The sequence below is a fragment of the Perognathus longimembris genome, chromosome 28 (genome assembly GCF_023159225.1).
Source record: "Perognathus longimembris pacificus isolate PPM17 chromosome 28, ASM2315922v1, whole genome shotgun sequence".
Classification (NCBI taxonomy): domain Eukaryota; kingdom Metazoa; phylum Chordata; class Mammalia; order Rodentia; family Heteromyidae; genus Perognathus; species Perognathus longimembris.
This window is the reverse complement of record NC_063188.1, coordinates 79,296,087-79,311,724: the sequence shown is the minus strand read 5'-3', so window position 1 is coordinate 79,311,724 and position 15,638 is coordinate 79,296,087.

The window sequence follows — 15,638 nt, the reverse complement described above, 5'->3', positions numbered from 1 at the left end:
TGCCACCTGGGTCACAACAGATTAACTGCAGATTTTGTCTCTTTTTGCTGCACACCCAGCTAAAGGGAGCTTGTTCCTCCCAACAGGCTTCAGTTGGGTTGCCCAGGGTTACCAAGCTGCCGGGGGGCATAATTTCCTCTTCTGTTTTCTGGAATCACCTACCAAGTGCAGACTGGAGCCTCTACTGCACCAGTTACACAGGAAAGGGGTATTCTGCCCCAGTACTGGCCTCAGTGCACTCCTGGAGTGGCCCCAGGGCCTCGAACCATATGACTTCACTGGAACAACAGCAGGTAGTCAGAGTTTGCACTTTAACCCTTCTCCCATCCAATGCACACACAGAGGCCTAATTAGCAATTTTAAAACCCATTTACTACTGCTACTTTCAACATACCAAGGAGGAATCCAATCCCACCCCTGGGTCTCCAGGCATATAGCTAAGGGGCAATTTCCTCCTCCACAATTTAGTGAGCAATTCCACTTAGGATGCAGATTCTTCATGATCTTGCACAAGAGAATCTTGTAGGGGATGCATACAAACCACATGTTCCCTCTGCCTGTCACTGTTATGATGCCAAGAATCACAGGACAAACCAGAACTTCCATACAGTCTACCAGGGGCTACTTGTGCCCCTCCTCCTTCTAAGCAGAGTAAAAGAATGCCATCAGCCCAGAGCATGGGGACAGATACTCCTTAATTATTTTTCTATGAGTGCCGGTCTTGGGACTTGATGTCAAGGCATGAGCACTCTCCCAGAGCATTTCTGATCAAGGTCGATCTCTACCACTTGAGCCACAGCTAGACTTCTGGCTCCTTCTTTGAGTAGCAAATTGTAGATAAGTGTCTGAGGGATTTCCTAATTCAATCCTAAGATCTCAGCTTCCTGACTGGCTAGGATGACAGGTATCTGCCAACACACCTGACTCATTAAATTTTGTAAGGAATAGAAAATGCTTTATTGACCAGTCTTCACCATTATTTAAAATTAAGTAAAGAATATACAGTGAGAGAACATTCTGATTAGTTCAAAGATATTTTTCTGGCTTTTGTAGAACAAGCAAACCAATACTGAGAAACATTCAGTCTACACGTAGGAAATGACTTAGGGTAATGCAAAAGCATGCAAGTCAGTGCGTATAAAATTTTGTTAACTCCTGTAGGACAGCAGGCCCAATATAGTCAAAAATCTCTAAGCAGCTGACTCCTTTTCCACAGGCTGAGTCTTCAGTACCCTATAATTCATGAGCTTTCTCTATACACATTCCAGTATTCTGTTAATGGCTGACTACAGAATCTTTTCAACATTTACCTTGTTTTGCTTAGCTGATTAAAGGATATCAAGAATTATTATAATTGGTTCATCCAGGTGGTGAAGTTATTGGTAGTAAAATATATTCCTTTCACAGAAATCTCCTAAGATTCTATTGCATTTCCATTTCTATGACAGAGGCAAGGGGACCTAAGGTTTGAGGGCAGTCTGATGACAGCATGAGCTACCCTGGGATCCAGGCTCAGAAGCAAAATAGGGGTCAGGGGTGTAACTGAGTGATATAGATCATGTGACTGAAATATGGTGTGATGTCCAGTACCTCCAAATAAACAAAATCTCCAAAAACTGTTAACGTGTTTTATGTGTACACACATATAATAAACAAAAAGCAATTGAGATGGCCTTTCAAAATAGCATTTAAACACAGTTGTCATGATTCAGTAATGACAAAAAATCTATCTAACATTTTAAATCCCTGGTCTTGAATTCTGATGAAATGTACACTGGAAGAAATATTCTTTTCTGATGGATTAAGCAACTCAGAAATCCTTTATTATATTGTATGCAAAATAAATCTCCAGAGCACCACCAATACTAAGTTCAAAATGAACAGATGAAATTAACTTCATTAGAATGTATTTATTGTTTCTTAACACTAATGCAAAACGCAACACTCAGATTATATTATACATATTTTAATGAATGTATATGAATGAATTTAAAAATTAATGCATTTCAGGTCTATGCCAATGCAGTTTCCGTTCATAAAAAGCAATTACAACTTGAGGACATTGAACATTAGCCTCTCTTGCTAGCACCCACTCAGGTTGGTCTAAATTTTTCCACTTCATGAGGAACATTAGTATTCCATTATTTTTTGCAGCAATAATTATTTGATCAGGCTCAAGCCCCCTAGAAAAGCCAAGTGAGTATTCACAAGGACCACTTTCATTGTCTGATGTGCTATCATCAGATTCGCTCTTACATAAAACAGTTTTCTGAGAATTTAGAAAATCTTCCATTAACTCTGGGCAATTCAAATGCTCTTCTGGTTCCCAGGTATTATCAGCATCTGGATAGCCCTTCCATTTCAGGAGATATTGTACCTGCCCATCAAATACACGCTGGTCTAGTATTTTCTCCACCTCGAATTCCTCAAGTTCTGCTTCCTCAGAATTTTCATTCTTCTTTGTAATTCTTTTTGGTAGTATGGTTTCCTTGGAGGCCATTTTTTAATTGCAGGTGTGAACAGCTGTTATTAATACCTCAGATGCCCCCAGTCACGACCCTGTAGCAACTGTGGCTGTCGAGCCTCAATCTCCAGTCACCTCCAGGGGATTTTTGTTAAATTTCTACGATAAGTCCTAGGAAAAGAACAAAAACAGAACATCAGTCCAAATCAATTGTGAATCTTCCTAAATCACCATGTCTGCAGGTCCAAAAAAATCCATCCCCATGGCATGTTCCTCTGCAACAACCTGGCTTCTACTAATAGACCAACAAATCAAATCAGATAAGCACAGCCAAGATGTTAAAAGCTAAATTCTAATTGGACCCACAATCACAAAACAGGCCAGGCAAACCCCCAAAATTTCCATAACAAGACACACCATAAGAAACCCACAAAAATAAAAGATTAAAAACTCTTTGTGGCATTTAGAGAGAAATATACCTACAGAGGCACACTGATTCAAATGGTAGCATATTTCTCTTCTGAACCCAGAAGTGGGGAAGGAAATGGCCCATTTTTCTAATGCAAAGAACTGCCAACTCTAAATTTCAAGTTGAAGAAAATTATCCTTCAGGAATTGTGGGGAAATAAAGACATTCTCTGATGACAGAAAATTGATCAAACTGTCACTAGCAGATGCATCAATAATGACAGTCTAAAAGAAATTCTCCATACAGAAAGGAGCAATACCAGTAAGTGGCAAGAAATTCTAGAAAGAAAACCAGGAAATATGTAAAATTCAGGGTGAATATAATAGACATACCTACTGTGCAATTTTAAATCCTTTTGAACTGTTGAAGGAAAAGTTGTAATATCACCTGATTGGTTCCCTCTATAAAGAAGAAATAGTTGAGAAATTTATATTCCAAGGGCTGGACATGAGGATGAAAGGGTAGAACAACTGTCCACCAAACACCAAACTCTGAGTTCAAATCTCAGCACCACCAAAAACAACACATACTCCCCGAGTAGGAGGATTCAAGGACAACCTTAAATACAGTAATTTCTGTCTACTTTAGTAGAAGTAAAATTAACAACAGTAGATTGAGATTAATTACATTCATGTATTTTCATAACTAGAATTGCTATGAAGTAAAGTATACAAAGTGCACTCAAAACATTAAATAGGTCCAAATATTCTACTCCCTGCAATACAACAAGAAATGGAAAACAGGAGTGAGAAACAGAGAAACTGACAGAACACAAAAAATAATAAAATATGAGACTTGCGTGATTTCAGTGGCTTATGCCTATAATCTTTTTTTTATTTTTTCTTACTTATTGTCAAGGTGATGTACAGAGAGATTACAGTTTCATACGTTAATGCCTATAATCCTATCTCCTCATGAGGCTGAGATCTGGCTGCTCTCATTTTGAGGCAAGCCCAGGAAGAAAAGCGCTGTAGATGCCATTCCCAAACTAGCTAGCCGAAAGTAAGGCTGGTAGAGTGGCTCAAGTGCTAAAGCACCAGCCAAGTAAGCATGAAGCTCTGGACTAAACACCCAGCACCATAAAAAATTAAGAATCATAAAGCTATGAATAAGCCCAAAACTTCTATTCAGGGTAAATGTTCAAAACAAATGCATGAGAAGATATTCACAAAACATTTTTAAGCATCTGTAGGGCAGATGCTCTTCCATGTGAGTTGTGCTCTCAGTTTATAAAATTCTTTTTTTTTTAGTAGTATTTCACCAGGTGCTGCTGGCTCATGCTTATAATCCTAGCTACTCAGGAGGCTCAGATCTGGGGATCACGGCTAAAAGCCAATCTAGGCAGGAAAGTCCCTGAGACACTTAACTCCAACTAACCACCAGAAAACCCGAAGTGGCACCATGGCTCAAACAGTAGAGCACTAACCTTGAGCTGAAGAACTCAGCGACAGCACCTATTCCCAGAGTTCAAGCCCAACGACCTACAAAAAAAAAAGAAAGGAAGAAAGAAAGAAAGAAAGACAGAGAGAGAGAAAGAAAGAAAGAAAGAAAGAAAGAAAGAAAGAAAGAAAGAAAGAAAGAAAGAAAGAAAGAAAGAAAGAAATATGTCCTCTCTATAACAAACTATCTTGAGGAATAATAGCACAGAGAGTTAAAGTATTGAAAGGCAGAGAACAGTATAATATACAAATCTGCATTTTCAAAAGCAGGAATAACTAAATATTAATGAGACCTCCACAATGCCTCTCCAAGTAGGGTCACTTAGGATGTGTGATTCCTACAGCAAAAAGTCCTAACAACACGAGTGAAATGTTGTCATCAGAGAAGCTTGCTGGAAATTCAATTCCTGAGACATTATTGGGGATTGGTCACGTGGGCACACCTACCAAGCATTTTGCAAATTGTCAGACTCCTAACAGGAAACCACAGCAGAGCCACACTGTTTGTACACATGGCTGGAGAACCACTGAACAGTCCTTAAGTCCTACTCAGATTTGGTGCTAACATTCTCCAGATCTAAGCTAACCACCCATCCAGAGATTTGTGTTGCTATGGGGCTTTTCAAAGTAGAGCTGGCAAGCCTGCTGTGTCAGCCTGTCTGTGCACAACCTGGAAATCAGGAGACTTCTTATCCCAGGATGAACGACGTTTGTGCAAAGAAATTATGCAGAGTGAGCCCCTCTGACCAGTTCTGCAAATGGTGAGGCTCTCCTAAAATTCAATTTCCTAAATGCTCAGAGGATTTGCCATATTACTCTTAGTTTGCATAACTTCCCACACAATTTTATGACTGCAGAATTATCCTAACAGCAACAGGAGACAAAGACAAAACTGCAGATTTTTATCCCCTACCAACTTTTTTTTTGCATCTGGCTTGAACTCAGTGCCTGGCCACTGTCCCTTAGCTTCTCTTGCTCAAGGCTAGAGTTTTACCACTTGAGCCGCAGCACCACATCTGCTGTTTTCTATTTATGTGGTACTGAGGAATCCAACCCACAGCTTCATTGGTGCTAAACAAGCACACTGCCACTAAGCCACATTCCTATGCCACCTTCCATCAACTTTCACACAAAAATCTGCAACAAAAGATGTGTAGTATAAAATCTGTCAAGGCCTAAAAATCAGTTTGACTATCAGCATCTATGTAAAGTTGATTCCAAAAGTAATATTTCATCAACACAATCAACACTGTTTTAAGATATTATACAAAGAAAATTCAGCATTCACTTCTGATTTTAAAAATTACACTCAGAAAACTATGAATAGAGGCTTACGTTCTCAATCTAAGAGACTCCACAGTTAGGCCATCCTAACTATACTTAGAATGTAGAATTGGGTAAAAGAATAATCAAAGACAGGGCCTTTGCCTTTCATTTTTGATGCGCTAAATACTCTACACCCACCTCACAGAGTGCATGTAGGGAGGGAGTCCCTCAGGTGTCAGAGTCTGCCATGTGTACCTATTTCCTCACAGCCAGTGACATTTTGGAGACCATAGTGATTGCCTGTATCTGCTGATTGCCTGCTGAGATTGAACTTGCATTCCAAATATCTTCAGTGTATTTCTACAGAGAAGATCAGATGTGACTTCCTCATCTCCATGCACCATCTCACCCTGCCTCATCTCATCAGCTTCCCAGAATTATCTGCTGCAACATTTCAAGTGTTCTGCACTAGGAATGGCCATAGGCAGACGATGTCTCCCAGACAGAAGACTCCCATTCTGTGCTGACCTGGAGCTGCTTCTGAACTCAAGGGCTCTCTCCTCCCCCCACTAGGGAGCAGTGCCTGGCCCTGAGTTTTTGCCCCAGTTCCAGCATACACAGACACACAGACACACAGACACACAGACACACAGACACAGACACACACACACACACACACACACACACACACACACACCTTACTTCTTAGAATTACATTGCAGAGAATGAAATACATAGCTGCCGAAGAAAATATATACAGGATGTGTATGCTGAAAATTCCCAAATGATGATGAGTCTAGGATGGTCTCGATACATAGAATTTAGATCCAGTTTGTTTGTGGATTAGAAAACCATACAGTAAAGGTATAAATTCTCCCCAAATTGACCTACAGGTTTCTGAGAATTCCCCTTCAATATTCAAACAAGATTAAGCAGATCAAATGCCTATAGGCAAAAATGTGAACCTCTACTTATGTTGAAGTTTATTACAAAAATTAATTCAAAATAGATCATGGATGGAAGTAAATTTCACTTTATTTTATTATAAAAATGGCAAGGTGAGGGCGAGGGATATAGCCTAGTGGCAAGAGTGCCTGCCTCGGATACACGAGGCCCTAGGTTCGATTCCCCAGCACCACATATACAGAAAACGGCCAGAAGCGGCGCTGTGGCTCAAGTGGCGGAGTGGTAGCCTTGAGCAGGAAGAAGCCAGGGACAGTGCTCAGGCCCTGAGTCCAAGGCCCAGGACTGGCCAAAAAAAAAAAAAAAATGGCAAGGTGAATCTTACTAAAATCTGTTAAAGGAGAGAAGAAAAGTGGGTTAAGAAAGAATAATATCAGTGAGACCTAAAATGTACATTCTTAGAGAATAAACACAAATTTTCAAGGCCTCTGTCCCTCTGATCATATAAAGTAATATTTATCCAAATGAACTCCAGAAATGGTAGACAGGAGGATTTTTTCATTCTTATGGCTACTTTGTTGCTTTTCTATCTCTGATGAGCGTGAGAGAGGGTCACTGAAATGGAGAGACAAAGGGTGTACAAATGAAGCAGTGGTACTCAGTATTCACTAGGTTGATAGTAAGCTATACAACTTGTTGGGGGCAGGAGAGAAAAACTGGGAGAAAGCAACGGAAGGAGTAACACTGTCCAAAGAGAAACGCACTCATTGTTAGATTTATGAAACTATAACTACATTGTACATTACCTTTATAATAAAAATATCAATAATTTAAAGAAGAAGAAACAATATAAGCCTAGTGTTCAGGATGCACACCTATAATCTTTGCTGCTCAGGAAGCATAAATCTGGAAAAATCAAGGCTCCATCAAAGTCTGGGCAAAAAAAAATCTATTGTACTCCATCTCGTAAAAAAAAAAATCCGGGCTGGGGAGATAGCCTAGTGGCAAGAGTGCCTGCCTCGGATACACGAGGCCCTAGGTTCGATTCCCCAGCACCACATATACAGAAAACGGCCAGAAGTGGCGCTGTGGCTCAAGTGGCAGAGTGCTAGCCTTGAGCGGGAAGAAGCCAGGGACAGTGCTCAGGCCCTGAGTCCAAGGCCCAGGACCGGCCAAAAAAAATCCCCCAAAAAGCATGGCAGAAAATTTTGGTCAAGAATCAGAGTTCCATCCTAGTGAATGTGATGCCCTTAACTCCATACCCATAGTAGAAAATACACACATACATACATACATACATAAATGGATACAAAAAGAAATGAAATTAGAGCAGATTAAATCCATTACATTCTTGTATGTCAAAGGCACAATTGTGCAATTCATTTAAACTAATGAAATTTTTAAAAAGTAAAAAATATTTATTCTATTATAAAAGCCAACGTGAGTTATAAAACTATAAATTAAAACACTATAATTTGTGAAACTAGAAAACTGTAATATTTCTAGAAGAAAGAAGTCGAAAAAGTCTTCAGAACATAGGAATAAGAATAGATTTCTTGGCAATGCCCAAAGTATGATACTGTAACCTCTCTGTACATCAGTTTGATAATAAAAATTTGAGAAAAAAAAAAGAATAGATTTCTTGGATGAATCAGGAAAACACAACATAACAACACAAAACTTGAACAATGAGATATCTGTAAAACGAAATTTTTGTTCTTTTTTTTGGCCTGGGCCTTGGACTCAGGGCCTGAGCACTGTCCCTGGCTTCTTTTTGCTCAAGGCTAGCACTCTGTCACTTGAGCCACAGTGTCATCTCTGGTCGTTTTCTATATATGTGGTGCTGGGGAATCAAACCCAGGGCTTCATGTATAGGAGGCAAGAATTCTTACCACTAGGCCATATTCCCAGCCCCAAGTTTTTGTTCTGAAAACCATCTTTGGTTAAGCAAACAGATAAACCAACTACAGAATAAGAAAATAGTTTCACATCTCACAGAAAACTTGCAAAGACATTTAACATTACTAGCCATGAACAAAAAGCCATTTTAGCAAAATATCACCACACATCTATCAGTGTGACTGTATGAAGCAAATATCAAACACTGAGAAAGATGTGATGAAGCTGATTTCTCATTCATTGCTAGTGGGAATACAAAATAAAACTGTCTGAAAAGGTTTCTCAGTTTCTTTTTCTTTCTTCCTAGTTTTTTCTTCATTTTGGATCGATCTGGTTTGGTTGGGTTTGTGATTTTTTGTTAATTAATTTATTGTTAAAATGATGTAGAGAGGGTTTATCATTTCATAAATAAGGCAATGAATACATGTCTTATTAAACGTTTACGTCCTCGCTCATTTTTCTCCAACCTTTCCCCCTCCCAAATACCCTCCCTCCACCCCAAGTTGTACAGTTGGTTTACAGCATATAGTTTTGTAAACACTTTCAGTGGAATGAGCAAAGACATAAACTGGGACATCCAAACTATAAAATGAAATCTAGAAGTAAAAAGGTATGAACATATGTATTTAAGCAAATTTCAAAAAGATGTTGCTCACTGAGTAAAAAGATATAAAAAAGTACAATTCCAGTTGTGTAATATTCCCATATGAGGAAGTTACAGAGATGGTGAACATGTTAGGGTTGCCAGGTGACTGTGATCCTAACTGTGGCAAGAATGATTGTGGTAGAAAATCTACACATACAGAAAAATTGCATAGAAATACACATACAGATCAAGATATTACTGAGTGAATTCTAAATAAGCTCTGTGAATTGTCCCAATGTCACTATCTCAGATTTGGTATTGGATTCTAACTATATAAGATATGAACTTAGGGGAAAACTAGGTGAAGTCAATGTGGTACATGTCTGAAATAAACTTGTTTTTACAACTCCTTTCAAAATAAATTCAATATAATGACGTGAGGTATGCCTAAAGTACTACAAATAGTTTAGCATGCACCTATCATCATATTATGAAGTGGAACTATTATATTTAATATGGACAATAGACAAAAGAAAACAAAGCATCCATTCATGTGTATTGAGAAATGGTTAATGAAATCGAGTATATGTGAGTTCATCATACTTCCATAAGCTACATTTACAAACCTCTCTCTCTCTTTTCTCTCCCCCCTTTCCTTGCTCTCTCTCATCCTCTCTCTCTCATTCCCTTTCTCCCTCTCCCTTAGGTTTGAATGAAAATTTTTCCAAGTGATTCTGATAGTTCCTATAACATAATCCAACCTAATCTCTCCTCTTTTAATCAACCGATTAAGATTTTGTTTTCTAATATCAACAACATATCCACATAGCAAGATCTGCATCAGTGACTCACTGGGAGAAGACTGACAAACTGACACAGAAAATCACTCCCATGGTCAAGCAGTTTGCTTGCAAAGGGACCCTTGGGTTGCTAATTGTCCCTTGGCTTTATTATAGGCTCTCCAAGCCTAAAGGTCCTCAGTCAAGAATGCGCTTCGAGATTTTATGCACCCACCAGCCTTCTCCCTACCTTTCGAGTCGGCCAGTAGCAGGTGGAGCGAGGTTGGAATTCCACACTGGGGAGGAATCTCCACTTCGTGGAGTCCCATGCCTGTCGCAGCTGGCGGCTCCTCAGGAAAGTCGCCCACCCCCGCCCCTCAGGAGGAGAGGAAGAACTCACCTGAAGCAAAGTGAGCAGCTGTGGCCTTGACGAAGTGGGCGGAGCCTGGAAGCTGGAGCCACTGGGGACCCAACTCAACCCTCCAGGAGAGCTGGAAGCCTACAGTGCTGATGGCGGCCGGCAGGCGGCGTGCGAGTAAGTTGTAAGCAGCAGGCTGGCGTAGGGGCGGCGTGCAAGCGGCAGGTGTGCAGTGGGCAGTAGGTAGGTGTGCAAACGAGGGCACGCGGGGAGCAGACCTGCGGGCGGAGGGAGGGCGGGAGGGGTGCAGCCAGTCAGCAGTGGGCAAGGTCGGCAGCAGAGAGTGATGTGATTATGATGTGGCGGGGGGGGGGGGGGGGGTGGAAGTGAGTGGGGAAGCCAAGGAAGGAGATGGAAGAGGTGGAGCTTGGGAGGCCACAGGGACCAGTGGTACCTTTGCTTTTGCTTGAGCCCCTGCTGTTGCCTTTTCTGCTGCTACTGCTGCTGCTGTCACCTGCAAAACACTGCCCGCAATAGACCGATGTACAGTCACTCAGGGCAGGAGGTCAAAAGAAATATGCACCGGCACACGAGTGTGAGTGAGTGTGTCTGTAGGTGCGGTCCAGTAGTGGAACGGGGTGGATCTAAGGGGTAGGTAGGGGCATGGGGAAATATGGGAGGGGAAGCATGCGGCACCGTGGGGATCGGCTATCAGTCTCTAGTGGACCTGCGGTGCAGGTTGCTGTGGAATTCTGTGTGGCACTCTGAAAGGCTCCAGGACTCATTCTGCGGAGGTACACATCACAGAGGGTGGGTGTGGCATGGGTGTGGTTGGAGGGGCCTATCAATGGGCCAGGAAATTGGGGGATCTGCTGGAAGACAACTCTGAAAGTCACTTACCTTCTCTTAGCCAGCAAAATCTAGAAGTGGAGGTATGGCTCTGGTGGTGGAGCCCCACACTTCAGTAAGAAAGCCAAGAGCACAGGCCCTGAGTTCAAGCCCCAGTACTGGCACAACATAAAAAAGACCACGACCTTACAACATGAACATGCCCTTTTTAAAAAGCTCAGTCTGGGGGCTGGGAATATGGCCTAGTGGCAAGAGTGCTTGCCTCCTATATATGAAGCCTTCGGTTCGATTTCCCAGCGCCACATATTTAGAAAACGGCCAGAAGTGGCGATGTGGTTCAAGTGGCAGAGTGCTAAACTTGAGCAAAAAGAAGTCAGGGACAGTGCTCAGGCCATGAGTCCAAGGCCCAGTACTGGCAAAAGAAAAGTGCATTTTGCATTATAAATGTTGAAATACTATAGACATGGATTCCATAGAAAATCTATGCAAGGACATGTGCATACATTATTTATATCTACATATATAATAATATCTATGGATAAGAATCTAAGAGACAATTTAGAAGAAAAGAATGGGGAAAGGGTAAAAGGTAGAAGATGAGTAAACTTGAATAATATTCCAAATACATAGAAAAAGCATAAAGAAACTCAGTGAGAGTTGTCACTAGTTGGGGGGGGAACAGACAAAACTAAATTAAAATACATTTTAAAGACTAAATGGCATAAGTGATGTATTTGAATTTTGTTCCACAATAAGCTTGTGATTTTCTTTGGTCCTAGAGATGTGTGTTTTGGCATTTCAGGTTACAGAATTTAATTTTGTTTGTTTCCACTTAAAGTAATTGTGGAGAAATGAAGGACACAGCATGTGGAGATGCAGGCAGTTTCTACAAGGTCCCAGAGACTGAAGCAGGGATGCCAAGGAGTTAGTATTCAGCTGTTTTCAACTTTTATATGCCGAATTGAATAGTAAGCTTTTGTGCACATCACTTTTTATGAATGCCCAAGTTATTAAATTTATTAACATAACTTGTTATTAACATAACTTGTTGAATGCTGAATCATTGAAACTATAACTCATTTAAATTCAATACTTTTAATCATCCTTAAAGCTATTGCATTCTCTTCCAGTAAGCTTGAAGTTTCCTTGCTCTTCATACAATATTCTTCTTAGAGAAGCCAAGTGACTGCCACATCATGATTTAATCCTAATTAAATGATCTTTCAAATCTAACAAGTTCAAGTATGCAGCTTTCCTCAGTGCTCTGTTTAAGAATATATCTCCTTGCTTGTCACTTAGACAACTGACTACTTAATGAATTAGAGTGAAAACTTGGGCCCTTTTCTCAAGAATACACAACCGTTGCTTCCTAATTATATGGATAATTAGATGTTAGATGAGGAGTCAACATAATGCTTTGTGAATCTGATTTTGGGGGCCAATACTGGGTATTCAACTCAGGACCTCATGTGTGCCAGACAGACACTTTTATCACATAACCCACACCTCACCCCATTAAATGAATTGTTAGGCAGTTGAAAGCTAAGTGTAATGGTAGGTGTATACTATGAAGAGGCAGGTGTGCACTTGAGCCCAGAAAACTATAGCTGGCCTGGGTAACATAGTGAGACCCCCCATCTCAAAAGAAACATAAAAGAAGGCATTTGATAAGGAGTTTTACAAACACATCTATTGACGAAGCTATATAAAGATCACTTCAGAAGGCTTATGGCTATTTGAATAAATAGACTGTGTAACAGTGTAATAAATAAACTGTAACAGGTGATCAGGGGATCCCAAGTAATTACTTTAGAAGATGTCACGTGGTAGATCATGTGAGCATGTACTGAGCATGCTATGCATAGCCATATGGCAGCTAATAGGGAAAAGTTATCAGAGACTGATTTTTAAAAGGAATTTACAATTCTGTTTCAATAAAAGTAACACCGAAATTGGCCACTTGTAAACTTCTATTTAGGATGGGTATTTGACATGTATTCTTGTATTTTCATGGGTAAATTGTTCTGGGTTTATTTTCTGTAACTGTTATATTGAACTGTGGATCCATCCAGGTACAGAAATCAGCTTTTCTAAGACTTGACTTTGAGTAGCTTCACTGAGCTCACTGCTACAACTGCACTACTACTTTTAGAAAACTACTCTGTTCTATAAAGTCAATTTGCTTTCATAAGGTGCAAATAAACATTGCTGACAGGTTTGGTGTGGTTTTGATCACAGTGTACTTGCAATCTTTGCAAACAGTGGCCAGAGGATATTGACTTTTCTCTAAGTTAAACAAAGTTAAGTATATGCCTTCCTGTCCTCATTGTATTATTGAACATCACTAATCCCAGCTAAAATGAAACTGTAATTTTGTTTAGCAAACTAAAATACAACGTTCTGTAAAGCTATGAATTTATTTCTTAATTTTTTCTATGATATGTTAGCAAAAAATGCAGAAATAGAACATGTAAGAGAGATACTGAAATCCAGTTTTTCCACTACATTAATATGTCTTAACCAAAGCCTAAAATTTTGTATTCTAGTTAAATTGAGCTAAACCCAAAGGTGAGTTGTCTTTAAAATTACTCATTTATCTTCTGAATGTTCAATAGACTTTTTAAATCAAAGTCATGAAATTATGGTTGTTTCTGTCATTTTAATTGTCAATAAAATCAGAATGTGTGATATTTCTAAATACATTTTGAATTAATGATTGTTAGTAATGAATACTTAGAGATTTTATGAAGATACACATGCTTAAAATCATTCTGCATTCTTTTAAAATATAGAATCGTTATTTGGATTATGCATCCATGTATGTATGTGTAACATTCATAAGTAAATTATAGGGATTATAAATATACTTTGTAATAAATGATATAATGAAAATGTCTTAATATTAATTCTTGAAGAGCACAGCTATACGACATTTACTCTAATATGTGCCAAAATTTGACCATTTTCTTTGTGTCAGTCCTGGGACTTGAATTCAGAACACAGACCTTGTCCCTGAGCTTTTGTCTCAAGGCTATCACTCTGCCATGTGAGTCACCACTCCACTTCCAGATAGTTTTCTATAGGGGATGCTTTATTAGAGATAAGGAGTTCATAGACTTTCCTGCTCAGGCTGGCTTCAAATCGCCATCCTCAGATCCCTGTCTCCTAAGGAGCTAGATTACAGGCATGAGCCAGCAATGCCTATCCAATATTCCACAGTTAGGTGATTTGGCCTTCTTTGAGTGTCAAAAGCAGAATGAAATGGTTTAGTCTGTCTTCTGCTAATGAGAAATTAAATATTTGCTGTGTGTGTGTGTGTATGTCTGAGAGAGAGAGAGAAATAGAGAAAGAAAGACAAAGACTGAAACAAAGAGACACAAAGAGAGAGATTGAAGAGGAAAAAAACAAATAACAGCTATGTTCAGAAGACTGAGGTCTGAGGACTAAGGTTTCAAACCAGCCTGGGCAGAAAAATTCATGCAATTCATATCTCCAATTAATGAACACAAAGCCTCACCTGGAGCTGTTACTTCAAGCAGTAGAATGTCAGCAAGGCAAAATGTTGTAAAGTAACTGTAGGACTTGAGGGGTGGATTGGGGAGGAAAGGAGGGAGAAAAATGAGGGAGGAGGTAGCAAGACTGACAAGCCATGTACTTACTACCTTATGTATGTAAATATAACCCCTCTGTACATCACTTTGACAATAAAAATTAAAGAAAAAAAGGTAAGGGAAAGTTCACAGGCCCTGGATTCAATTTCCAGTCCACACACATGGAGATACACATGTACATGTATACACATGAGCACAGGAACGCACATGCATCTTTTTTAAAGAAAACACATACAATTAATATGTGCTCATAAATATGTGTCAGAAAATCTTTTATTTGTGGTTGGTATGAGGATGTATTTATTGAGAACGAGCCTAAACTTCCACATGCTTCCCAATACTGCTAAACAAAAACATAATTTGATGTAATAGATTTCCACTACCTGGTTTCCTTTGCATAAAATAGTCATATTTCTCTTTGAAGGAATCTTGCTCATCCATATTTAAAACAAGAATTGTTTGTGCTGAGAAAATTTTTATCTAAATTGTCTCTACCTTAGCCCATAAATGAAAAAGTTTGAAAATGAAGAAATGTTATTTTTGTAAATTACATGGATTTATTTTATTTCTGAAAACAAAGGTACATTGTGACCATTTGCAGTGCTGCAAAGAACAGAACTCAGAGCACTAGAATAAAATGATTTCTTACTGGAAAATTCTTGGTGTCTACCGTTTGATTGAAACAGAAGGGGTAAGATTAGTGGTTCCCTTAAGGAAAGAGAAGGGGATATATGTACACAAAAAGTGTGTGTTGGTGTTTTGGTTTGTTTTGTGCCAGTAATGGGGCTTAAAACCAGGCTTGGTTTCTGTTCCTGAGGTATTTTGCTCCAGGCTAGTGCTCTACCATTTGAGTCACAGCTCTACTTCAGGTCTTTTGGATATTAAGTGGAGGTAAGTGTCTTGTGGACAGTTATCTATGGAATGGCTAGGAATTGGGATACTTAGAGCTCAGCCTCCTGAGTAGCTAGGATTTGAGGCAGGAGACATCTGCACCCAGATATCTCATTAAAATGGA